At 42.0% G+C, this 27,578-nt stretch overlaps 1 protein-coding gene across 3 annotated transcripts in view; it reads left to right on the top strand.

Moving 5' to 3' along the window:
* BPGM (bisphosphoglycerate mutase) overlaps window positions 1–27,578 on the top strand; it is a 127,163-nt gene that overhangs the window by 79,457 nt on the left and 20,128 nt on the right. For 2 of the 3 annotated variants that reach the window (XR_006282304.1, XR_005295606.2), the window contains one exon: window positions 21,790–21,884. The exons of the other annotated variant lie outside the window; for it this stretch is intronic. The gene's annotated coding sequence lies outside the window, so the exon portion shown is untranslated. The remainder of the gene's footprint in view (window positions 1–21,789; window positions 21,885–27,578) is intronic. 3 annotated transcript variants of the gene reach the window in all.

Below are 27,578 nucleotides of genomic sequence, written 5' to 3'. Positions count from 1 at the left end.
ATCGCTACTGTTGTTGTTACTGCACTTGAATATGTTTCTAAGCAGCAGTATTTATATTGGATTTATTGAGGGGCTGACTTGTCGAAGAAGGGATTTTTCCTCTGAAAATACATACTGTACTGCTATCACTACCACATGTACAACTACACTGCAGCTAGTGTAGTCTGTTTTTCACTAAGTGCATTGGTGAACAGCGTTTAAACAAAGGGGGAAAAAAGTACTGGCAACAAAGACATGACTTATCATTTGCAACTCTAAAAAGGAGCCTGCAGCTATACGGGTCTGGAAATAATATAAACTTAACCCACAGGACTGTTGCATTGGTTTTAGAGGAGCTTACTTTAAAGCTAGTATGTGGAGTCACTAAGAGACTGAGTGGTTGGCAAGGATGCTAACGATTTATGGAATGTGTCTTTTTGGAAAGGATTAAAGCAAAAACATGTTGCTTCTTACCATCTCTGAGCTAGGAATATAGCTTTAAGGGTTGAGCATTAAATTTTAAACATCCAGTATGTAAAGTTTTTAAGGGAATAAACTTTCAATTTTTTCAGTCCTAGTGCTCAGGATCAAATTCACCCCAGACCGGATAGACTAATAATCATTCCCATCTGACGTCCAGGAATAGGTCAGAAGTTAAAGGAGAACTGGTAATTGTGAGCCAGTTCCCAGCTTGCATAAGTACTATTTGTGAGCTGCCCAAGACAACACAGCATTTTAGTTCTAAACTGTCCCGGGCCTTGTATAAAGGGGGGGAAACTAGATAGAAGCAGTTAATTTCCTTTTTAAAACTGCTTGCCTTCTCCCATTGAGACACGAATAAAAATGGAATATGGAGAATTTGGTTAAAAGTAAAACACACTGACTTTATAGGGAAGTCCTTCATTTCCTACATTATTGAACCTGTAACAAAAATGTCTGTCTTGGTAGTCATGCCCCAACACACTGAGATTCCAGGACTTCTCAAGTATTCTACAATAGAAATGCTAGAAACAATCTCTCCTTTCCCAGTTTGTAGTAGAAATGACTTAATAGTTACAGGCTATTTTTAACTTTGCGTGTGTGGGGAGGAGTGGGGGCACATGAGGGAAAGTGAGAAGGTTTGTTGTCTGTGTTTGTGTGTCTGAAGGACACACTGTGGGAAAACTAGATTGAAGAAATGAGCTCCACATTTAATTTCTGCAATCCCAAGGCCTGTAGTCTTACTTACCATGTGCAGGAGTGAATTCCAGAGTCTAATTTTGGTTCCTGTGGAAGTTCTGCCTCTTGTAACCCCTCCCCCCCCTTCCTCCTCAGTTGATAGTTTTAGGATTGCTGTGGGAGAGGTGATCGCTCTGACAGCCAGGGCCAATCCCACGAAGACTTTCAATATCAGGACAGGTTTCAGAGTAGCAGCCGTGTTAGTCTGTATTCGCAAAAAGAAAAGGAGGACTTGTGGCACCTTAGAGACTAACAAATTTATTAGAGCATAAGCTTTCGTGAGCTACAGCTCACTTCATCAGGACAGATGTTGAATTTGATTCTGTATTCAGTGGGCAGCCAGTGCAAAGAGCAGATCGCCAGGGTGATGTGTTCGCAATAGTTTATATTGCTAAGCAAACAGGATCCTGCATTTTGTACCAAGTTTATAAGCTTCTGAAATAGTAGTAGAGCCTGAAGGTCACAACTGCATGAAGACCCATAGTCTGGTATGTATCTGATAGGATGGCCAGTCACCAGTGGAAATGGATATTTGTTGTTGACAAGGCTACTTGGACACCCAGTAGCCTTGTGGAGTCCAAAAGGTACACATGGCTGCAAGCTAGTTTAATGATTGGAGGGCAGATGCCATTGGAAATGGGAGTATTTCAAAGGACACAAATTATGGGAAGTGCTTCCCTTTACCTTCCAGCGACTTCATTCTTGCCTGGGTTCAGCAGTAGCCAACTGCTCTCCCTCCTGCTGCTGATTTTGGCTGGGCGCTGAGAGAGCTGAGCGATGCTGCTGTTACATTTGACATAAAGGTGATACTCATCTGTGTGCTGCTGGAGCTCCAGCCTGACCTGACTGATTAGTCTCCCAATGGCTTCATACAGACGTCAGATAATATGCAAGAGAGGACTGAGCCTTCTGAGATTCCACAGCCAAAGGCTGGTGTTTCTGTTCACCCAGATAATTTCTTGGAGGACAGAGGAGTATTTGGGGCTTTCCTGTAATGCCACAGAGGGGCCCATCAGGATGAGCATGCATGTACATTACTTGTTTATGGCCAGGAGGGTGTCATCCACCAGACCATCCAAGTTCTGTCTCTGGATGGTGCCCTGCCCTGAAGCCTGCCAGAGCAGAATATTGGATGCTAGCCCCTGATAAGTAGCACAGGAAGCTATCTTTTTTGCTAGCTTTTTGATTAGCTTGCCTAGAGAATAGAGCCCCATTCAATTTCATGATTGTTTGCTCTGCCCTGTGGCTCTTTGGAACTTCGTGGCCACAGACTTGGAACTTGGATCCTCCTGTATTTTTAAAAAAAGGTACAGATCCCTACAACTGAACTTAATAAGAATCTGCAATATAGCAATCCCGCAGTACAGCACATATGACACATCTTTGCAGTTCTAATTCTGTCCGTTAGAGGGCAGCAGTACACATACACAGCTAGTTTATTACAACAGGTGAGTATTACTAGCAGTTAACTTTCCCCCCAGTTATTTGAAGAACTGCCCCTGACATTTTTATAGATTCATAGATATTAAGATCAGAAGGGACCATTCTGATCATCTAGTCCAACCTCCTGCACAGCGCAGGCCACAGAATCTCACCCACCCACTCCTACGAAAAACCTGACCTATGTCTGAGCTATTGAAGTCCTCAAATCATGGTTTAAAGACATGGTTTATGCTGACTATTATGCATGGACTCCAGTACTAGTAGCTGAATCAACTGCTTCTACAGCAGGGAAAGCTGGTGGTGGCCTAAAGATCTCCTTGCCTTTAGATATGTCAGTTAAATTTGGGGATTCTCCAAAGGATCGTCTTTCTGGCCCTTCCCAGAGGCCGGTCCTATGCAAAACATGAATACACTGGCCAGGATGGGTTGAATGTAGGGGGGCCTGAATTAAATTTTTTTCAGAAGATCACCCCCAAAGAATTGGGCTGGCTTTGTCTAGGTCTAATTTTAAAAGCCTTGGTGCCCTATTATAAATGCTGGCTATACAGCTGTATAACACATGAAACTTCTGATATGCTTTGCAGTTTAAAAAAAAGTAAATGTCTTCATTCTTCAGAAAATATTCTGTTGTGCTTGCTGACAGTGAATGTATATTTCAGTACAATAAGACCAGAGCTTATATTTGTAAGCCTTCTAGAAGGGTACAATTAGAGATGAGCAAACTAACTTTTGTTTTAAAACAACTGTCCTAAAACAAAATATTTTCAGGGTCTAAATAAGATAATGCAGGTACCCATGTCACACTACTGCAATCTGGGATTTTTCACCTACCACTTGTGCTAATGATACCTAGAAAATTCTATGGGTGGTCTCAGCAAATCTGGTACCCTTTGCTTATTGTTTTCTACAAATCTTCGGTGCTTCCCTGAAGTCAGAGGTAGAGTGGCTGGAAACTTTTTGACAAAACATTTTGGCAGAAAATGCCGATTTGTCAAAACGGAAACCTTTTCCAGAAACATATCAGTTTTGAGGAAACGTTCATCAGGAAAGGTTTCTCAGGATCCAGGATGGAATTTTTGGTCTAAAGGAATGAGAGACGTACCTCAGAACAGCCAATAGCTTGGTGGTTAGGTCATTCACCTGGAATGTGGGAGACCCTGATACTGGTCCCTGCCCTGAAAGAGGTGTGTAAATCACTGTGTCTAGGATGGTAAGCTTGATTGTGCTGGAAGAGGAAGAACTGGGGCCTTGGCTGAGATCAGGGGAACCAGTAAGGGAAGGAGAGTGGTTAAAGAAGGGAAAATATCTGCTTGGGTGGAAGCAGGGAGGGTGAAAGTCCAGGAAATGAAGAAGGCCTCAGAACGTCTGAATTAGCTTTTGACAAATGTACATACGGAGGCTGGAAGCTCTAGAAGGCAGGGAGCTTGCTACTACTATTCATTGGTGAACAGGGGAAAGAGCAACCCAGAGCTGCTTCAAAATGCCGGGAGGACAGAGGCTCCATAGCGGAAGGAGCTCTCTGCTACCATCTACTGGCAAACAGTGGGGGGGGGGGAAGAAACTGAGCCGGGCCTCATTTGCCTTTTGTTATGTAAAAATGTTCAGTTTTGGGTTAAAATTAATTTTAGTTTTGGGTGAAAGGGTAATGAAATATTATCCTTGTTGGGGAACAAAGGGGGAGAAAAAGTGCACCAAATATGCCCTGGCTGAGGGTTTGCCCTAACCTAAACATCCATCCAGCGTGGCATGTCAGAGAAAGGGACTCCGATTTTCTGGCATGAGTGCTTCTCAGGTGGTAAGGGTTCTGTTCAAGTTTGCTCTGTAGCATTGATCTCTCTCTGCTGAACACTGTGAAGAGGTGGCTTTGCGACAGGGACTTAATGTCCAGAGGTGACTGTTTGCTGCAGCTGCAGAGGGCAGCAACAGAGCTGACCCAACTCTGGTGAGGGGATCCCAACCCAGTACCAGTAAAACTGAAATCCTCTTCGGTAGCCTCAGGACCTGACCACGCAGCATGTCCCCTAGGTGCTAGAGACAGACCTCCATGAACTCTGGGACTTCACTAAACAGGAGGAATGTGACTATTAAAGGTACATTGCTTTCTAGGATGTTCATATTGGGGATGGGGAAACTAAGTTAAAGGATTACTGCTAAAGATACCATGGGTATGTTTATTTAGTTAGTGTGTGTGTATAGAAAACAGAACAACAACAAAACCATATATAGAGAGAGTATATGGGTACAATTAAAGATGAGCAAACCAAGTTTAAAAAAATCCTCAAACAAAATATTTTTATGGCCTAAATAAGGTAATAAGTGTAGTGGTGTGTCATGCAGCTGCAGGTAAAAATTAGGATTTTATTATAGCTTTACTGTGTTTTCCCCCAAGATGATTGTGTCCCTTCTTCTCCTCAAAAAGCTTCATACACAGACACTTTGTGTGCGTAAGAATTGTTTTTAAGGTGCCCCGAAAAGTATTTCATTTACCTGGCTTCTATGTGGGAGCTTGAGTCAATGATATTGGTTAGAATTTTAAAAGGAGCCCCTAGATATATGAACCCAGCTTTTGTTTCTGCTGATAACATCTGGTAGTGGGTTATGCAAGAACTGAAACTCTGAAACTGTTCTGACCTCAAACATGTCCATAGCTTTACAGATGACCCATGGCTGGTATGTGTATCTTAAACTAACAATGGCTAAAGTAGTGATGGGGTGAGTTTCAAAAACTTCTTGGGGTTCTGAAAGAATCAGACAAACCCCAATGTTTAGGATTTTTATTCTAACAATATTCATGCTTTCCCAAAAGTTCAATTTAAAATGTTTTACCCTTTTTCTGCCAATCATCTCCCTTCCTTCCACACAGCTGTCTTTGCTTGAGTCAATAAGGCAATTTACCTACAGTAGGAGGGATTTATCTTCCTTCCTCCCTTACCAGCTGCTTCTACTGTCCATGGCTGCAATCCCCTTTCCTTAGAAAACTACCCACAACCTGATGCCTCTGTTGGGTGCTGATCGACTTCAGAGAGCCACCCTCACACTGTGTAATCCAGAATGTCTGGCCTGGTGTAACTATAGCTCAAGTCTGCGGTGTTTTACTAATTTGAAAACATTTTCACTCAGCTTAAAATTGTCACAGCTGGACAGGAGCAATGGCTGGGTCCAAAGAGGACCATATGATTTAGGAGAAGAGGAGTTCCAAACAGGAAGGGAAGCTGGGCGGAAGGAAGAGAGAGAAAGAGACTGCAGAGGGCGGGGGAGTATCCTGAGGAAGTGGATCAGAGCCACGGGTATGCACACAGACTGTTGGGTGGGGAAGAGGCAAGGGATAGGCTGAAACTTTAGGGCATTTGATAAACTCTGATCCTGGTGTTTGGTTTGCACAGATTGATCACCTGATTGAGTTGCTGGGTATTTTCTTTTGGAGGGATCATGGGCTTTATTTTTAGTGAAGGGGTCAGTTTAGAACATAAGAACACTTTTAAAGGGTTTATGAACTGTTGTTGTGCACTTGGGTCACATTTTTGCTTTTGCCTGCAACAGTTAGGGCAGACAAAAGCAAAAATGTGACCCAAGTGCACACCAATGGTTCATAAAAATGGTTTAAAAGTGATCAAGATAGCAGAATACCAGCTGTAAATAGTTTAATAGGCACAATCATTTCCACCTAAAACAAAACACGACTGCTCCAAACCCAAATGATAATTGCCAGGATAAACCACAGTGCCTGTAATCACATTGTCTCATGCTACACAAGACAATCTAAGTATTACTTTCCTGCTGTAATGAAAGCTGAGATTATCACATAATAACTTGCCTCCTGGAGCTGGAGCTTTAAGAAATACATCAAATATTATGAGATTCATGATATAATTCCCAAAAGCTGTTGATGCCACATACTTTACTGCAAAGTACTTTCACTAAAAAGAATAAAGTACAAATAAGACAAACACCTGTACTCAATTTTAAATATAAACTGATAAAGTTCTAGTTACTTGCTATTGCATTGCCAAAACACCTAGAATTCATATTTGCCTTTAATCTCTTCTTTTTTGCAACTATTTTGGTTCTAATTAAAAAAAAGATCCTGGGAAATTCAATACCCCATTTTTCTAACTATTTAAATTAAGGCTGGCACTGTAGTTCAATACATTTAATCAAAACTTTTTTTTTACACACGTAGTGTGCAAGTGGATGGTGAATAATAACTTATATAATAATTACTGCATGTGCCTAATTCTAAGACTAAAGCACCTTATTATTATTTATTATTACTTTTTACTGTGTAGGGAGCAGGAATACTAGTATTTTCTGCAGGGAGACGCATGCAAGTGTGAATTGTGTTTATATATCTGAGTAGTAGAGGAGGGAATGAACTCCCCAGATTAACAAAGAAACTAACATATAAAGAAGATGCAATATGTTTTTGAAAGTACCACTGAAATAGTTGTTATAGATATTACTCGACCTTTAGTGGTGATTGTTGAAAGTTTCCTGTTTACTTCCTAGAGCCCCAGTAAATCAAGGCTAATTACAAAACGCAGGAAAAAATGAGTTTCTAGTATATCATGTGAAAACATGGAAACATAGCAACAAAAGCAAGGAAAATGTGTCTGGGCTGTCACTAAAACTCACCACCCTTGAACCACCTGCTTTGAAAACAAAAAGAGAGGCTACCTAAAGTATAGCTATCAAGGATCTTCTGTCTAAACTGAAATGGAACAAAATCACTGCTTCTTCTTAGAATCAGTGCAATATTCCTCAGGTGGCACGTGACCAGGATTCCTTGCCGAATTTGGTTCATTGGTTGGATCATTAGCTTCCCCGGCTTGAGCTGATACTGAGGGGGAGCACTTATTTAACCGAGGAGGTTGGCTTAAGTCTTGAGGATGACTGCACATGTCTCTTTTAAGTACCTTTCAAGCCCGGGGTTGTTAACCTGACTGGTGAGTACACTTCTGTAATGGTTTTCAGTTTAATGCTCCTTCCAAGACTTTCCCTCTCACCTCAGATATCACTTTTAGCAACAAGAGGACAGTTCATATCTTTAGCTACAAGAGCTTGATCTTAAGCTTGCTAACTTTAATAGATTGTGTTTACTTTCATCCCCTTTCTAATGAATGTAGGGAGCAGCCTACCTTTGGGTCCTGTCACAGTTTTACTTTTGTTAGCAAGTACTATGGTCTTGGGATTGAGCCCACTGAAATCAATGGAAAGACTCCCATTGACTTTAATGGGTTTTGGATCAGGCCCTGTATGTTCTTACCAGTCTAGGAGAAACAGGTTACAAAATGGTTACAGTGTCAGCAGTTGAGACATGGTGGGTCAAGCCTATTAGTTGGAGCAGTACACTCAGGCCTAGTGGTCAATGCAATGCAGTGCAGTGCAGCTGGGCCAGGAATAGAAGCCAGAGTCAAGAGTGGGTTCAGAAAAAAGCAGGAGTGGGGCTGGGAGCCAGGGCTGGAGCAAGCTAAGGCCTATGGCGTCCATCACCACCATCAGGCAGGGGAGAGTTCCAAGCCATGAGGTGACTTTGGGCAGACTGAGTTGCTGTTTCTCCTGCGAGGCTTATATTCTTGCTCTGAAAGCCAACAGACCAGCTCCAGCCTTGTGGATTGGCCGGAGCCTAGTGCAGGAAAGGCTCATCACCAGATGTGGTTTAATCAAGCTTTAGTTGAGGGATGACTCATCACGTCAGATGGTAGGTTACAGTGCTAAATATTGTGGAAAATACAAAACATTCAAAAGTTCTGCTGCTTGAAATTGTGAGGTCAGAATTTAGAATAATGAGTCATTAGGAAGTGTAAAATGGATGTGTAAGCAACACTTTTGAAGTAGGGATATTTTTTCCATAGGCACATATGAATTGTCATAGTGGATCAAACCAGTGGTTTATCTAGTCTGGCAACTTCTGTCTGACAGTGGCCAGTACCAGATGCATCAGAGGCGGATGCAAGAAACCTTGAAGTTGGCAATTATGAAATTACTTTGGACTAGGCCAATGGTTGTCATATGAAAACTTCCTCTCTCCCACCACTGATGTGCAGCATACTGTGTACTGCTGCTGTCTTATGTACTGCATGCTGGGTCATAACATGAGAGGATTCCATGTTTCTAAAACTAAACTGACTGTTTGTTAAATGATCTGGTTAGAGATACTACAACCTCAGTGAGCATTGTGCCTACTGACTAAGTTCCTGATGCCTTCTCCTGACTCTTCTCTCCTACAACCTGTGCTCCTCCCTCCAAGTTTCATGCAATTTGCTACAGCTGCTGTCTTCACCCACAGAGGATGCTTTAGTTCATGGTGGTATATGTATGTGACTTACATTATAGCTTTCTCTAAGATGAAAGATGCTATATAAATGTAAAATATAATTCAGTGTATTCTACTTGGGGCATGATGAATTAGGATGGTTGCTTCATTGGGATGTCTCAGGGAACTGATTTAGCCTAAGGATAATAAATAATAATGACTGCTTTATTTGACATAGTATTAACACACAATCTGCTCAGAGGGAATGCATTTTGCTGCATACTACAGTGATGACTAACCGGATATCAGATAAGTTTGAAATTCCAAACTCTAGCCTTTTAACATGCAATTTCTAAAATCAAAATGATCCCTGCGGCTGAGTGTTCTGGCAGCTTGGGTCAGTGATAGCTGGGTTCAGAATATACCTAAGCCAAATGGTTCTAGCTTATGCAACATACAGTAGAAGGTCCCTTGATAATTTTTAGTGAGCTGGTGTTGTTTGAAAGTCTTAGAATGAAGGACTCTTTCGAGGCCCTGTAATGCTCTAATAAATTTGTTAGTCTCTAAGGTGCCACAAGTACTCCTTTTCTTTTTAGAATGAAGTGGGTTTTTTCCCCATTTTTTTTACTTAAAAAAAAAAGCTAAGAAATTAAATACAAAACCCAGCAATGCAACCTTAAAATAACACAATTATGCACTCATGCCTAATCCTGCCCCACAGAAGTCAATGGGAGTTTTACAAAGGGTGCAAGATCAAACTCTCCAGAAGCAGGAAATTCTAGTTAATATATGGAATGTGTGAGCTTAACTCTTCCCTATTAGATCCTCTTATGAGCCATGTAGACAGCATGAATGCTTTTTTTATGGGCTTCCCTTCTCCCCAACCCCTTCCCAATGAAACTGTTGCCATTTCTCAGCCCTGTGCAGTGGCGCAATGATATCCTAGGGATTTTGGATTTTAGAAAGATGATTCGTCCGAAATGTAAAGGGCTCAACATAAATGTGTGTGTAACCATCAGGTTTTGCTTTACCCCCTCAACTCAAGCTTCAGAAGTGGAACCTGTTTGCCTTTTCTTTCATATCTAGTGATTGGTTTGTCACTTTGTTTTCAAGATTATCTTCACAAGAAAAAAAGGCCAAAATAGTGTGTGCGTTCACATTTCAAGTGCCTCAAATCAAGGCCAACTCTGATGATACAGTATGTGATGTTAGATTGTGTCATCAAAATACAGTATAATACGAAGAAGGATGTTATGTGTGCAGAAACCAACAGAGTACATTAGCATGTTTGTTCTATTTTATGGAGGTTTTTCTAATGGTGGGGGCAGGGAGAGGGGATGGATTGGGGCCAAGAAATAAAGGATGATTTTGTGGCTTAAATCACAGGGTTGGGAGTCAGGAGTTCTGGCTCTGTTTGGATCTGCCACAGATTTTGTGCAATCATTTAATTCCATTGTGCCCCATCTTTCCTATCAGTAATGGGAGGATAATACATTCCTGTCTCACAGGTAGAAATCATTAATATTTGTAAAACATGTTGAGAACTTTGGCATAATATATTGTAAGTGCAAATACTATAACGGCTAAAGAAAAATAGGAATGATCTTGTTCCATATTGTTCTCCACCACCTTCATGTATTAGTCAATTGCTGTGCATAGAAGGAAAAAAACCCATTTTGTTAGATGAACAAGAAATCAATGGCATATCCATAACTACAGGACCAGTCTAAACATAAAAACATTTCTCCATGAAAAAGATTAAATTAATAACATTCTTATAGGGTTAATTCACTGTGTAAGAATATGAACTGAAATTAAATGTCTCCAGTTCTCGTATGAGAATCTATAGTTTATTATTCTTAACTGCATCAATATGTTGTCAGTGTTTCAGAGAGTAAGGAGTGCCAAAATGGTATTGCATATATCAGTTTTCTACCGAATGCATCCGATGAAGTGAGCTGTAGCTCACAAAAGCTTATGCTCAAATAAATTTGTTAGTCTCTAAGGTGCCACAAGTACTCCTTTTCTTTTTGCGAATACAGACTAACACGGCTGCTACTTTGAAACCTGTCATATATCAGAGAATGTGCTGTGTACATTACTAAGGGCCTGGCTACTCTAGGGCATTTACAGCAGTACAGCTGCGTCATTGTACGTTCTCGAATGTAGCTGCTCTAAGACAATGGGAGAGAGCTCTTCCATTGGCTTAACTACTCCAGCCCCCAAGAGTGGCAAAAGCTATGTTGCTGTCCACACTGGCACTCATGTGGGTGTAGCTTATGTTGCTAGGGATGTGTTTGAAATATTCACACCCTTGGGCAACATAAGCTGCCATGTAGATGTAGCCTAACTCTTCAAAAGCATAAGGGCTTTGAATTTGACTGTGAGGAATTCAGGAAATAGCAAATGGAAATAAGAAGATACGACCTTGCATTTTTATAGCATCTTTCATCCTGATTGATCTTAAAGCGCTTTTCAGAGTGTACAGATGGGGTCACTTTACCAGCCACTGAAATGCATCTGCCTCTGGGTTGAAACAAGGTGAATCTCAGCTGGACTTGAGAATGAGGCCCATAATATTTTTTATTCAGATGTCCTCAGTCTCAGTGAGAACAAGAGCAAAGTGAACTGCAATACACCCAAACAGATCTGACTTGCATCTGACAGCAGGTTTTTGTGAAACTGCTCTGAGGCAAAAATTGGCAGAATTTGGTCGGCTTTAACAGAAGTTCATTCTTAAAGATCAGGCTCAAGCATCTTTGAGCAAGGATGTGATTTCCCCATAGCAGTCATCTGACAATTTGCAATGTGTGCATATGCTTGACCAATCTGTTGTCCCCCTTCCCCACCACTGGCCCCAATCCTACAAGGCGGTCAAACTTCTCCTTCATGGTGTATATTGCCCTTTACTCTCATTGGAGTCAAGGGGCACTCTGCTCCTTGACAGGATTAGGCCCATGTATCTTCCAATGTAAACCTATCACACATATGGTAATATGATGAAGAAGGTGGGTGCAATTAGATATTTAGAGCAGATTAACAAAAGGCCTCATGAAAGACAATCTGTATTTTGTCCGAAGGATGTGGCCTCTTGGGAAATGAAATTTAATGCAGCACACTGTACAGAGTTTCATTTTAACTTATAAATTATGTCCAACACCAAAGTCTCTGGCCACATCAATGTCATGCATGGTGTAATTACCCAGAGGTCCCATTTCTGAATACCCTTCACGGGTCATATAGATCAATGTCAAAATAGATTCCTATAAAATAAACACTAGCCTCCTACCTCCAACCCCCACAATCAACATGTGATGGCTGAGAAAAGAATAGATGTCACACATCCAGCTACCTGCATTCACTATAGACCTAATTCAAAGCCCACTGAAGCCAATGTGAATCTCTTTCAGTTGAGTTCAGTGGTCTTTGGATCAGGGTCTTGGCATCAGTACCATCAGCCAAAGTCCTGTGGAGTCTACCTGTATTAAACCAAAGAAAATGAGAATGCGTCAAGGAAACACTCAACTCATTTGTTTGCTCTTGTTATTGATTGAAAATTCCTTCATTATAATGGTACCACGCTCCCTTTACCCCACCACTGCAAGCAAGTGCTGGCAAAATAACTTGCTTTCTTTGGCTATTCACCCTGAACAAGTGAGTTTTCTTAAGAGCAGATTTAGTTTGTATTCAGCAAGGGAACGATGTATAAATCATCTCATACATTATCTCCCAGCTCCACTATGAGAGCTGTCCCTCTGGATGCCCGGGTGGGGCCTTTAAGTGCATTGCATGGAAGCTACTCTGGTTTTGATGTATTCATATGGTTTTGTTTTAGGCTGTATTTTATTGAGTGGTTATAGATTATTATATAGAAACAGCATAGCTCGGATTTATGCTAATGGCTGTTCATTTGCCTTGCTTTGCTCAGTGAAAAAGGTATGTTTGGATGTTGTCTATCTGTCTTGTTTCTATCTCTGGGTAGCAATAGGACTGGAGTTCTTAGAAAGCTCTGTTAAGGGAATAAAAAGCATGAAAGGCCATCTCACAAATCCATTATTATACCCTGAAAATGTGGTGATGGTCAGATCTGTGGGTTTCAAGACACACAAACCTCTAGGACAGAGGTCACCAACGGGTTTATCGCAATCGACTAGTTGATCCTGGAGCCTCTGCCAGTTGATCATGATCTCCAGCCGCTAAAAGTCTGGTGGTGCAGCAGGGCTAAGGCTGGCTCCCAGTCTGCCAGCACGCCCCTGAGGCCCCAGTGAAGAGGGGGGAGCAGGGGTCTCCATGCGCTGCTCCTGCATGCAAGCACCGCCCCTGCAGCTCCAATTGGCTGGGAACAGGGAACTGCAGCCAATGGGAGCTGCGCGGGTGGAGTCTGCAGAGAGGAGCAACGTGTGGAGCCACGTGCTGCCCCTGCCCCAGGGGCTGCAGGGGCATGATGGCCGCTTCCAGGAGTGGTATGGGGCCAGGGCATGCAGGGAGCCTACCTTAGCCCCGCTGCGCTGCTGATTGGGAGCTGCCTGAGGTAAGTGCCACCCGGCAGGAGCTCACACCCTCCCACACTTGAGCCCCCTCCCAGACCCAGCACCCCATAACCCCTCCTGCACCCAAACACTCTGCCCTAGCCCGAAGCCCCCTCCTGCACCCAAACTCCCTCCCACAGTTTGCACCCCTCACCCCCTCCTGCACCCCTGCCCCAGGCTCAGCCCAGAGCCTCCTCCCACACTCCAAACCCCTTGGCCCCAGCCCAGAGCCCACACCCCAACCCCCTCCCCCACTCTGGTGCGGGTGGGGGAGAGTGAGCGACGGAGGGAGGAGGGATGGAGTGAGTGGGGTGGGGCCTCAGGGAAGGGGTGGGATAGATCCTGAGTCGCACTTACATTCAGAAAGTCATCTTGTGTGTAAAAAGGTTGGAGACCACTGGTCTAGGAGTTATACCAGTAGGGAAACTGGCTCTGTGTCTGATAGAACCTATGTCTGATGTATGTCTGGGGGTGAACTCAATTAGCATATAGGAGCCACTCCTCCCTCTTATGCCCTCCCCCCTTTACAGATGTAGAAAAGCATTGACAGGGGAGGCAATCCGACTTCTTTTGCACTATGTTTGGTGATAATCCCAACACTTCAGACTCCTTAGCCTGTTTATTTGGCCTGTGCACTCTATTAGGATTTGGTTCATACTTTGCATGTATACAGTAGATTTCTGTTAGGCTCACAAAGCTTTTTAGAACATTAACATTAATTCTCATGGCTCCCTTCTGAGGAAGGAAAAGTAATTTAATGATACCTATTATATAGATAAACTGAGGCACAGTGGCAGTAGCAGAGCTGGAATAGAATCTGGGATCTTTTGTATGTAACCCACACACCTCCTGGGTGTGGTGCTCTGTCCCATCTAGTGGCACCGAGACCACTTAAAGAGAGATTAATGAGTCTCCTACAGCCTTAACTAAGAATCATATGGCTTTTAGCTCATGAAGTAGAGGCTCATACACTAAACTCCAGCGGTCCTAGGTTCAATCCTGCCCGCCACGGACCACGGTCTGTCGGCGTTACATGCACACTAGCCTTTTTTGGGCAAATCTCCCATCAGTGCAGTCATTCTTCCACATGATCACAACCAACTTCATTAGTAGCTCCCTGTGCATACCCACAGTTTGCTGACTCTAGTGACAAAGATAAGCTTTTAGTACTTTTTATTCCTATTAGTTTGCAGAAACCACCACAACTGGAGGAGATCATGGGCCTTTTTCATTTTGTTAATCATGAACAGTAGCGTGTAGAGTCCATCCAACTAGTTTAGTTATAAATAACAGTGTACATGATCACAGGTTTCAGAGTAGCAGCCGTGTTAGTCTGTATTCGCAAAAAGAAAAGGAGTACTTGTGGCACCTTAGAGACTAACAAATTTATTAGAGCATAAGCTTTCGTGAGCTACAGCTCACTTCATCGGATGCATTTGGTGGAAAAAACAGAGGAGAGATTTATATACACACACACAGAGAACATGAAACAATGGGTTTATCATACACACTGTAAGGAGAGTGATCACTTAAGATAAGCCATCACCAACAGCGGGGGGGGGGGGGGAAGGAGGAAAACCTTTCATGGTGACAAGCAGGTAGGCTAATTCCAGCAGTTAACAAGAATATCAGAGGAACAGTGGGGGGTGAGGTGGGAGGGAGAAATACCATGGGGAAATAGTTTTACTTTGTGTAATGACTCATCCATTCCCAGTCTCTATTCAAGCCTAAGTTAATTGTATCCAGTTTGCAAATTAATTCCAATTCAGCAGTCTCTCGTTGGAGTATGTTTTTGAAGCTTTTTTGTTGAAGTATAGCCACTCTTAGGTCTGTGATCGAGTGACCAGAGAGATTGAAGTGTTCTCCAACTGGTTTTTGAATGTTATAATTCTTGACGTCTGATTTGTGTCCATGCATTCTTTTACGTAGAGACTGTCCAGTTTGGCCAATGTACATGGCAGAGGGGCATTGCTGGCACATGATGGCATATATCACATTGGTAGATGCGCAGGTGAACGAGCCTCTGATAGTGTGGCTGATGTGATTAGGCCCTATGATGGTATCCCCTGAATAGATATGTGGACAGAGTTGGCAACAGGCTTTGTTGCAAGGATAGGTTCCTGGGTTAGTGGTTCTGTTGTGTGGTGTGTGGTTGCTGGTGAGTATTTGCTTCAGATTGGGGGGCTGTCTGTAAGCAAGGACTGGTCTGTCTCCCAAGATCTGAGAGAGCGATGGCTCGTCCTTCAGGATAGGTTGTAGATCCTTGATGATGCGTTGGAGAGGTTTTAGTTGGGGGCTGAAGGTGATGGCTAGTGGCGTTCTGTTGTTTTTTTTGTTGGGCCTGTCCTGTAGTAGGTGACTTCTGGGTACTCTTCTGGCTCTGTCAATCTGTTTCTTCACTTCAGCAGGTGGGTATTGTAGTTGTAGGAATGCATGATAGAGATCTTGTAGGTGTTTGTCTCTGTCTGAGGGGTTGGAGCAAATGCGGTTATATCGTAGCGCTTGGCTGTAGACAATAGATCGAGTGGTATGATCTGGATGAAAGCTAGAGGCATGTAGGTAGGAATAGCGGTCAGTAGGTTTCCGATATAGGGTGGTGTTTATGTGACCATCGCTTATTAGCACCGTAGTGTCCAGGAAGTGGATCTCTTGTGTGGACTGGTCCAGGCTGAGGTTGATGGTGGGATGGAAATTGTTGAAATCATGGTGGAATTCCTCAAGAGCTTCTTTTCCATGGGTCCAGATGATGAAGATGTCATCAATGTAGCGCAAGTAGAGTAGGGGCATTAGGGGACGAGAGCTGAGGAAGCGTTGTTCTAAGTCAGCCATAAAAATGTTGGCATACTGTGGGGCCATGCGGGTACCCATCGCAGTGCCGCTGATTTGAAGGTATACATTGTCACCAAATGTGAAATAGTTATGGGTCAGGACAAAGTCACAAAGTTCTGCCACCAGGTTAGCCGTGACAGTATCGGGGATACTGTTCCTGACGGCTTGTAGTCCATCTTTGTGTGGAATGTTGGTGTAGAGGGCTTCTACATCCATAGTGGCTAGGATGGTGTTTTTAGGAAGATCACCAATGGACTGTAGTTTCCTCAGGAAATCGGTGGTGTCTCGAAGATAGCTGGGAGTGCTGGTAACGAAGGGCCTGAGGAGGGAGTCTACATAGCCAGACAATCCTGCTGTCAGGGTGCCAATGCCTGAGATGATGGGGCGTCCAGGATTTCCAGGTTTATGGATCTTGGGTAGCAGATAGAATACCCCAGGTCGGGGCTCCAGGGGTGTGTCTGTGCGGATTTGTTCTTGTGCTTTTTCAGGGAGTTTCTTGAGCAAATGCTGTAGTTTCTTTTGGTAACTCTCAGTGGGATCAGAGGGTAATGGCTTGTAGAAAGTGGTGTTGGAGAGCTGCCTAGTAGCCTCTTGTTCATACTCCGACCTATTCATGATGACGACAGCACCTCCTTTGTCAGCCTTTTTGATTATGATGTCAGAGTTGTTTCTGAGGCTGTGGATGGCACTGTGTTCTGCATGGCTGAGGTTATAGGGTAAGCGATGCTGCTTTTCCACAATTTCAGCTCGTGCACGTCGGCGGAAGCAGTCTATGTAGAAATCCAGGCTGCTGTTTCGACCTTCAGGAGGAGTCCACCCAGAATCCTTCTTTTTGTAGTGTTGGCAGGAAGGTCTCTGTGGGTTAAAATGTTGGTCAGAGGTGTGTTGGAAATATTCCTTCAGCCTGAGACGTCGAAAATAGGATTCTAGGTCACCACAGAACTGTATCATGTTCGTGGGGGTGGAGGGGCAAAAGGAGAGGCCCCGAGATAGGACAGATTCTTCCGCTGGGCTAAGACTATAGTTGGATAGATTAACAATATTGCTGGGTGGGTTACGGGAACCATTAGCACTGCCTCAATGAGTAGAGTACAATAAAGAGCCGTATATACCTGAACCTTGCAAGGGTGTCTACATGTCCAAGCAGTGCTTCCCACGTCTACACTGCTATTTTTAGCAGTGTTGTGTCCCTCTGCCTCCCGGCTGCCAGAGCCTGTCCTCACTGCCTCCCCACTTTTCACTGCCATGTGTAGCTCCATGCGGCAGCTTGGATGCAGCATGTCTTGCACTGCAGTGTAGAGCTACACATAACTTCCATGCTTCTGTCAGCATTGGCAAGTGTAGACAAGGTCATAGTTACACCTATGCAACCCCAGTGAAGACACCTGGGTAGAGGGCCTCTAAGCTGGCCTGCAGAACCTGTGTTGGTAGGGATGATGCATGAAACAGAAAGAACTCAGCTCGACTGTAGATCTCAAGCCAAGTTTTGCAGAGCTGGCTGGTGCGGGTCTGAGGTGGGGAAATCTTACTTGGGTAATCTGATTGCATTTGATCAGGAGTCAAAGTCCTGTGATGCTGTTTACACAAAATAGAGCCACACTTCTTGTGTGGCCAAAACTATGGCTTTGTGGGGCTCTGGAAGCAGGGTGGAGGGAATCTCTAGGTTGTTGGAGTAGGAGAGCATGTCTGCTGCTCCAGCAGTGGTGGAGGGAGGCCTTTGGGGAGCCACAATATCCTGCACTGCTTCTCCAGTGCTCCTCTTCTGGTGCTGTCGGTGGCTACATTCATTTCCCTCACCTTGCCTAAATACTCCTTCTTTGGGCTAGTAAGCATTGCTGATAGTGCTAGCTAGCCCCCACCCTTAACACAGCCAAGCACAGGCTTCCTGGTGTGCATGCAAGGGGGAGGAGCTCTCCCACACCCCTACTACATCATCACAGGATAAGCCATGATTTGGCCTTTGGTGTATTATTAATTAATCCTGCCTAGTAACACAGGGCATTGACACATCTGCTAATGTCTCCTGTCTCCCTGCCCACTATGCTTAGACTCTCATCCTGCTATTAAAGTAACTTGCCAGGCCACTGGGGCATTGACTAAACTGTATGTAAAAACAGCAGTCTCTTCCAAAGCTGACTCATTCTAGGGGAACCCAGCTCCTGGGAGTAACAAAAACTCCTTTATATGGAAGAAAGGATTGAGCTTGGCATACGTTAATTAGGAAACGTACGACACTAAACGAGCAAAGAATTAAACCATTTAATTTACAAGATTGGTAGACAATTTTGGCATTCTGTGTACTACTTTCTTCAACTATTTACAGTTGGTAAATTGCATTACAAAAGCATTCTCAGAGACCTTTCCAAACAGAGTAACATTTCTGACTTTAACAGTTTGGCATTTTTTTTTTAATCAGCCCAATCAGCACCTTTGCGCCTTGAAAATTTTCAAGACCATCAGTGACGGAATATATTGCACCACAAGCTTAGAAAAGATGCCAGAAATAGACTTTTATATTGATGCAAATAATTGAGAATGAAACCGAATAGGGTTCACATCACAGCATGTTTTAAAGTCAGACCAATAACTCACATTTCTGATTTTAATCATACCGAAAAGTTCCTTTGGATCTCCAGGTAAACTATTTAGTGCATGGATTACCTCATGCTGTTTTCATAGATAGTTTATCAGACTAAGACAAAGACTATTAGTCACCTCTGCCCAAATTGACTGGAACACTCAGCCCTGGTCCACTGTTTGTGTGGATGTGCCCCACCCCCAACCATTTGCATGTACCTTATTGGGGGATGTAGAAGGCAAAAGACTCTCTGCTTAGTATTCAACAAGGGAAGAGCATAGGAGCTGGATTGACCAGTGCTCTGCATCTTGTGTTTTCATTTAAACCAGCGCAAAGTGAGGGCCTAACAGGCTCATTCGGTTTTGGTGGCATTTTGCACTCTTGTTGCACCGTTGTAAATGACTGCACGAGATGAAGGGCAATGGTGATTTGGGTCCTTTTGAAAGGATCTCGGGAACTCCTTAAGTCATTAAATGAATTATTTGTCTCTGAGTGAATTATTTGTAATTCAATATTTTTTCAGTTCTATAATAGGTTTTTTTGGGGGGGGGTTAAAACAATTTTCAAAAATTAATAAAAATATTGGAGAAGAAAAAGTGTTTGAGACAAGTAAAATGGATCATCTTTGTACAACATATCCAGAGGTGCTTGCATACTGTTTATACTCCAGGGCCAGACAACTGTCCAGATTATCAACTTCAGCATAAATTCACTCAGCTGACTCTTCTCTAACTGTCTCTCCACTTTGGACATATTGCATTTGTAGGACTTCTAATCTCCTTTACTTTTTATAACATAACCTGTCCCCATCCCTTTACCAGACTAATGCTCTTGGGCTGACCCCCTCTCCATAGTGTTTTCAGGCTTTAGATTCAAAAGAAGAGCTGACTAAAAACTTTTATTTTTTTTCCAATGGGAATGTAGAAGGGAAGGAACATATCCTTCATGAAAACCTTTCCCGTTTTTCAAAAAGTTCTGTTCAAAACTCAGAATCCCTTTTTCATGTTGAACTTCTGCATCTTTGTCACCTTTCCCAACATACTTCAATCTCTCTCTCTTTTTGTTTTAAATGACGGCATTTAGAGCTAAGATACTATGGTGAAGAGTGTAGTATAAATACTGAGTGATAGAAAATAGATAGAAAAATATGTTGTCGTTATAACAGCAGTGTTCAACTTGAACCCATCTTGGTATAGACTTATTGCTGTACTTTTGAATATAAATTGGCTGAAAGATATCTAAACTGGAACATAGATGCTCATGCTGTATTACATTTTGCCATTCTGAATAAGTTCTGTATGATCATTTGGATAAGTTGTTTTTTCACTTTGTTCTAAATTGTTTGTGGGGCATGTCTGAATTGTTATACAACTGTCATTTCCCATCACTTGGGGGTGGGGGGATGATTCCTATTCAGAGAGAAAACATGATTTAAGTGACCTCTCAGAGTATGTCTACACAGCAGTGTAAGCGCAGAGTCTGTGGGATTTGAGTGCACAGGGGTGGTGTTTCTAAGTCCGTGCCTGAGCGTGTACACTGATTAGTGACCCTGAGTTTACAATTCCTGGAACCAGACCTCTCACCTCTGCTCATGTGTCCATATTGCATTATGCAGATCCGAGTCAAACCAGACTATCTCAGGCTTCCTAGCACCCTCCTCAGTTGTAGCTGCTCTAGCCCTTGGTTTGTGGTGCACAGTGGGAAAACTTGACTGTGCTGACAGAGTTTGGTTGCTTAATGAGGGTGCTTGCTAATAAAAATTGTTATCGTTATCGCTACAGTACTGTACTATGTCACAGGAAACAAATTCTTGGAGTCTCAGCAATATGCCTCTTGATGACTGTATCTTTTGGGGGGAAATTTGCCTTTGATCAATACTTTGCACATTATGAGACAAATTCTCCTCTTGTTACACTGCAACCACTCCTCTGCAGTCAGGTGGCTTGCACTTCAAATTCGGTATCTTTCTTGTAACTGCTTACACATTGAACTATATTTATCCAAGGTGGTGCAGAGAGGCTGAAATTACACTTCTCTGCACCAGCCTGATCTCCTGTACCCCAGGGGGCTCACACTGAGGGAGGCTAGGTGGTATTGCCATGGCTTGGGTTCTGTTCTGGGCTCTACCAATAACTCGCTGAGTGTCCCTCCTTCAGGAAGTCTCTTCATTCTCCCTATCTGTAAAATGGGTATAAGACGACCTGCCTGTGTAAAGGGCTGTGAGATTTATAGATGAAAAGTATTTATTATTGGCCAGACATTCCAAACAGGGGTGTCTAAAGTTATATACCTAAATCCAAAAACTTGGTCCAGTTGTCCCAGACTCAACCAAAAATATAATAATAGGCAATATTTTAAAAAAGTGAGTACCTAGAGTTAGGCACCTACATAGCCTGATTTTCAGAGGTGTTGAGCATCTGTGAGTCACCCTGCTGCCAAATCAGTGGGAGCTGTGGTGCTCTGTTCCTTTCAAAGCCATGCCATTGAGGTGCCTAACTTTAGAGACATTTTTGAAAATACTGACTATTATCATTATTTTGGTGGAAATTAGGCTAACTGACTGGCTTCTTTCCTCCCCTGACTATTGTTTATAAAATAAACAAGCGGATTTCCCTCTGCCATGTTTTACAGATAATTTTAGAATTATTGAAATATCATCAATACCTATTTGAGATATGTACATCACGTTCTGATTCCTAGAAGGGAGCAAAATGCCAGATGTTAGTCATTTGAGCCAGATTCTGATGTCCTTGCTCATGTGAAGTACTATCTTACTCCATATTCAGTGCCATTGAAGTGAATGAGATTATCAGGGGACTAACATGAGGAAGAGTATAAGAAATCTGGCCCTTTCTCTTTTTAGTATAAAATGGCAAAAGTAAACATGGTTGTTTTCTTATTAATACAATCATCATACAGGCACCAATAAATATTAATCAGTGTTTTATATTATTCATTAGGCATGTTCATTCATTAGTTCTTTCTTCATAAAATAAACACGGGAGTGCCCAGCATGAGGAGAAATTCTGAGAACAAGAACTCACATTATACAAAGGTACGATGATAAATGTCTCCTGTGGCATAATTCTAACTCTTACCATCTGTGATTCCCCGTTGCCAAAGTAACTTAAAGTAAATATTAAAAATAGTCCAAAACCAGGAAAAGCACAGCAGGGAACGTCTGTCCTGAAAGAAAACAAGCCTTCAACGTGACCAACCATTGGTAGGAAAAAGGACTGATCAGGTCAGGAGCTTTAGTCTAAAGACAGATCAATATGAAGGGTGAGACTGAGGGGGTGGGGAGAATCCCCAATGCAGTGTTTATAACTGGTTATAGATGTGCTACCAAAACATTATCAGATGCTCTGTGCTGTACTTGTCATCTGTTTTCAACTTTGTGCTTGACAAGTAAATTTACTTATACAGATTAGCTTGTAGGATATATATTTTACATTTTCTACAAATCTGTTTTTGATTTTTGTAGGGCTGTGGAAGAATGAGGCCATATTTTCAGTATCTGTGTTTGAGCAGAGTTATAGTGATATTCATATCCTAGAAGCCTATTTAAAACCATGTTAAATGGAGTGTTTAGTTTAAAGGGAAAGTTAAAATGGGAGGTGTAGTTTCAAACTAGACCATCAGGAGAGTTGTTTATTGTGGCTTCTGTCTTGGAAACATGACAGTTGGGAGGGAGGCAGCAGGAAAAACTGTCCTGGGAAGAAAAAAAGAAGTGAGAGACAGGGTGTGAAGAGGGCATAAAGGTGGGTTAAGACTAATCAATATGTGGGGAGGTAGGAGGACATCTCTCTTTTAATTAGTAAATTTAGTCAGAGAATCCCAATCCAAAGGTGTTTCTGGGTAAATAAAGGCTTGGAAGAGCTCTGCATGGAGAGCCCTGCCCAGGGAAGTTAAGGACAATTCAGGAACTTTTACTTTAAGTGACTGCTTTAGTCCAATTGCAAAAAGTTCTATTCAGTGTTTCCGATCCTATGTAGTCCTCATAATTTTCCCCATCCATTTAAATGGCAACAATTGCAAGGTTAATTTATGATACCAGATTTAAAAACAAACACAGGTTTAGTTAGAACTTAGATGTGTATTAGGCAAGAACTGGGGACCCTAGATTTAATCACTGCTACATAAAATTCCTCCAAATATTGCATGCAGTGGATGTTGCTGTCTAAAATATATGCCTTGTGGTTTGCTCCACAATGGTGACATACAGAATACAAACCCTAGAAGACAGCTAAATACAGACACTTGACTTGTGGGGAAGTTCTGCCAAGCCAAAAATGTAGCTCTTTGGGTGTGGGTCATGGGAGAACTTCTGTTTTTTGAGGCTCAGCAGTAACCCAAAAGTCTCACCCGATCTAAGAAACGAAACTGCCTCTTCCTTATTTGTATGTTTTGACCTGCTATGACCGAATGCACCCCTGTATTCACACCCTACACACTATTGTAGTAATCTTTGTACAAAATATGCCTTGTGAGGGATTGTTTGAAAATTAATAACTTGCTGGTCAATAATATCCTGGTGAAATGAGTGTAGCAACATTATATGTACAGCTATAAACTTAAGCTGAAATTAGGACTGAAATATGTTTACCAGACCAGTCTGGCTAACTCAGTTTCTCAAAGACAAAGGATATGGATTCCTTACAGATTGGTGGATAGTACGATTGCTCTCTCTTGGCCGTCCCACAGACTACGGTCCTACCATAACCAACAAGGAAGGTGAACTTCCTTTCAGTTAAGCCTGTGGTTTTGGAACTGTAAATCCTGAGTTCTATCGCTGATGAATGCCTTCATGGATCCACTAGTCTATCCCTGTGCACGTATTCCTGCATAGCAATTAAAGGATTGTCATATCCTGTTAGATCAGACCGGAGGTTCATGTAGTCCAGTGTCTTTTGTCTGACTGAAGTGACTACCAGATGCAGGTGGCTAGTGATTGGGTTATAATAGCAGCTGCAGAGGTACTCTGTCTTCTTCTAATGTTCTGTGACATTCCCCTCAGCAGAGCTTGTGTGTTGAGGCTACCCACAGGAGACACAAGTCCTCTGAGTGAGAGAGAAACTGTATTCATCATAAAGGAATTAGACTTAACATTCCCTCCCCACAAGACAGAGACAGTGGATACACTTTGACAGGAGTGTAAGCTTTTGGATATTAGTAACATACAATGTTATAATTTAGATTAAACTCTCTTGCAAAAAGTCACAACAGCTTTCCAGTATAAACTTTTGTATTAGCATGGTTGATGTTAATGGTTCAAAAGAATTACACTCCAAAATAAATGTCCTAAATAAGCTAAACAAGTCTTAGGCGAGACCATATTAAAAAAAATAACTATAAATGTCCAACATTTATAGTGTCTGAACCTGATAAATTACATTTTTTTATAGGTAGTAGGTCCAGACCTGAAGTAGAGTTCTGTGTAGCTCAAAAGCTTGTTCTCTTTCATCAACGGAAGTTGGTCCAATAAAATATATTACCTCACCCACCTTGTCTCTCTCATGTCCTGGCATCAACACAGCCACGACAGTTCTGGAAACTTGTAGAAAAATTATACTCAGTCATGGAAAACTTGACAAATTGGCAGGGATTACCAACACCATGAGGGCCAGAGGACATGACCTCCTAACCACAAAGTTGTTTAGGATCTGCAGGGAATCCAGTTTCAACCTCCTGGATCTCAGAGCATCTGGCCAGAGTGTCTTCACCTTTTCATGCTGTCAGGGCTTTCCTCTCCCACATGGCAATATAGCTGGCTCAATAACCTTTTCCAATTGGTTTCTGGTCCATCCAATGTCCATCCACCTGTGATGGCGAAGAAGGATAGGAGTGGACATTAATATTGCAAAGGAGCAGCATTCATTACTGCAGGGATTGCTGTAATGGAAAATTGTTTTGGTTTCCTGGGAAAACAAGCCTCCCAGAGCAGCCCAAAATTATGTCTCCCTCTGCCATCTTTTTTTATCTGCATGAAATGTAATCACCAAAGGATACGAAGGTCTGCTGACTAAAGAGCATTTTACTGTTGATATAATAATCTCACATGCAAGTATTGTAGCACTTAAAATTGCAAAGTTCAGAAACAGAACTGGATGTAAAGTTGTTAAAAGTTCTATAGTTCTAACATAAGTTGCTTTATTTCAGCCAAATTAGATCCAAAATGCGGTTCAGGATGCAATCTTTCCCAAAATATAAGAATATTTGGATCAAGTGTTCTGGGGCAGGTTATGATAGTAATCCATGCTTTTCGCTTAAAGGAACCCTGTTTCCTAGCAGTAGGTCACAAATTTAGGTTTAACAAGAAGAAAATGGGGCCCTAAAAACTCTGATGGGCCAAATCCTGTACCAGGTGTAACTTCATTGGCTTTCATGGAATGTGGCTTAGTCTGTAGAAATATTTCTTGAATGCTTTTTATAGTTAAATTTTTTTAATAGTCATATGCCTAAAGTGAAGCTGACTTGGGAAAACACCAGTCTATTTTAATTGTCTATGTGACGTGCATAAACTAAACAGCCTAAATAATGAGCTAGATTTGATTTGTTTTCAGTTTTAATTATCCTAAAATGACGCTAATAATAGAAGTTGGGAAAATATATACTGGTCCACATACTACGTCTCAGTATGCCAGGAATGTACTGTATGCAAACTTTTTATTGATGATTTAGATCTAAAATACATAATTTAAATAAATGAATCTGGAATGATATTAAGATCAGTTTTATGTCTCAATCCTGCAGCTGGTTGTGGGTGGGAGGGTGGGTACAGAAATCCAGCCTCATAGCTTCACTGAAGTCAATATGATTCCATGTCAGCTCAGTATTTGCCTGTGCATAATTAATAGCAGACTCCGGGCCTTGGGCCTACTTCTAATGTACACTAATGCTCCTCTACCCTACTGCGAAAGTAGCTAAAATGTCACAATTTTGTTCTGTGAAGTTCTTGTTTTGCAAAATGTCCCACAAATGGAAATTATTAGGGATCCAAAAATAGGCAGGATGAAATTCTGGGAAACTTCCCAAAGTATCACGAAAAATATTCTGCAGTTTCACACATCCTTAAGCAAAATGAATCACTAGCTGCTAACCTAGATGATGCTGAACCCCTCTTATGGGGCTGAATTTGGCACCCTTATTTACAGTGGGTTACTTCAGGTGTAATTCCATTGGGTGAAATCCTGCCCCTGCTGAAGTTAATGAATTTTGCTACTGATTTAAACAGTGCCAGGATTTCATCCATTGAATGTAATGAGATTACTTCCAAAGTAACACATTTACATCTCAAGAGTAAAGGGTGTCAAAATTAGGCCTTATCTGAAGAAGGTACTATTCTCTATGGACTCTGCTGACAATGGGTGTTGAAAGGCTGTACTTTCCTTGCTATGGAAGATGACAAGCTCCTAGGAATCTGTCTTTTAGAACTTCATTAATAGGCATTTGAATAGGTGTTTTTAGATCTGGTAGGTTGGCCTTTGTAGCTAAAAATCAAACTTCCACATCTTAGTAAGCAAGGACTGAAAACTTGATTCTCTTGGGTCATCCTCCTCCACCTGTGAGATACATTTGCAGCTGAAGGTATAGAGCCAGCAGCTTCCCCTGGAACGGTACTGGTACGTGTCTCAGATGCAGGAGCAGATAATTGAGAAAAATAAGAGGTTTGACTGAAGAACTGTAGTATTCCCTTTGGGCCTGCTTCTGAGAGGTAACGAGCACCTGAAACTCTGAGTGTTTAGTATCGTTGAGGTCATGCTGGGAATAGTTCCTGGACAAATACCAAAAATCCTGGTTGTTTAGTAAAGGAAAATCCCCGTTACCTTGCAAGTAATTTGCAGCAATAAATGTAAAATGCAGTCTGCATTAGATCATTGTAGCAACCTATTGCAGTGCAATGTGGTTACAAAGAAGAACATTTTATCCATTCCCTCACTGTTATTTTCCTGGAAAAATGTATTTTATTTATAGGCATTTTTATGGGGCTCATCGCCATAGAATTGTCGCATTACACTAGCGGCACTTGTACCTTTAATAGGAAAGGAGGGATGTTTTTCTGGTTATCTTGGAATTTTGCAAATGAATACATGTTCATTGAAACCCATCTTATGTCTAAATTTTAACTCTAATTAAATCTACTTTTCAAGAATTCCTCTACTGTGCAATAACTTTCCTTCATTTCTGTTTAGAAACTAGGCAAATGTACAGATGAGTCTTCATATTTCATTAATACACTGAGCATTAAACACAAAACTTTACACTGAAATAGAGTTCTACTAAACATTTTCTTGATTTGTGACATCAGATGTTGATCTGAGTGCATATTTATTCTGGAGGAATGAACACATGGTGAAGACTAGGGCTGGTTGGAAAAAAAATTCTGCAAAAATTTTGATGCAAGTGAAGAGAAATTCTTTGTCAATTTTCCATAGCAAGTTTTAACTTTTCAGTATACTTTTTTTTAAAGGAAAACCAAACAATTCTGATTGAAAACAAAAAATCCTAACTTAAAATGCCACTACAGTGTGCAATGCCTCCATTCTCTTCTAGAGACTGGACTTCCAAGCCAGACTACGTCCTACAGTGATGCAGCACAGAACACAGTCTCTCCTCTTGCGGAGCCTGCACAGTGCATCATGGGAATCCCTGGGCATAGTGCATCATGTCAAATGTATTCTAGTCAAAATTTTCAATGGAAATCACAGGCTTTTCATGAAAAAATGTGTTTAACTGAAATCCGAATTTC

This window comes from Dermochelys coriacea, chromosome 1, assembly GCF_009764565.3.
Source record: "Dermochelys coriacea isolate rDerCor1 chromosome 1, rDerCor1.pri.v4, whole genome shotgun sequence".
In the NCBI taxonomy this organism is placed as follows: domain Eukaryota; kingdom Metazoa; phylum Chordata; order Testudines; family Dermochelyidae; genus Dermochelys; species Dermochelys coriacea.
Note: the sequence above shows the minus strand (reverse complement) of the source record. Positions and strands in the feature narration are given on the sequence as shown.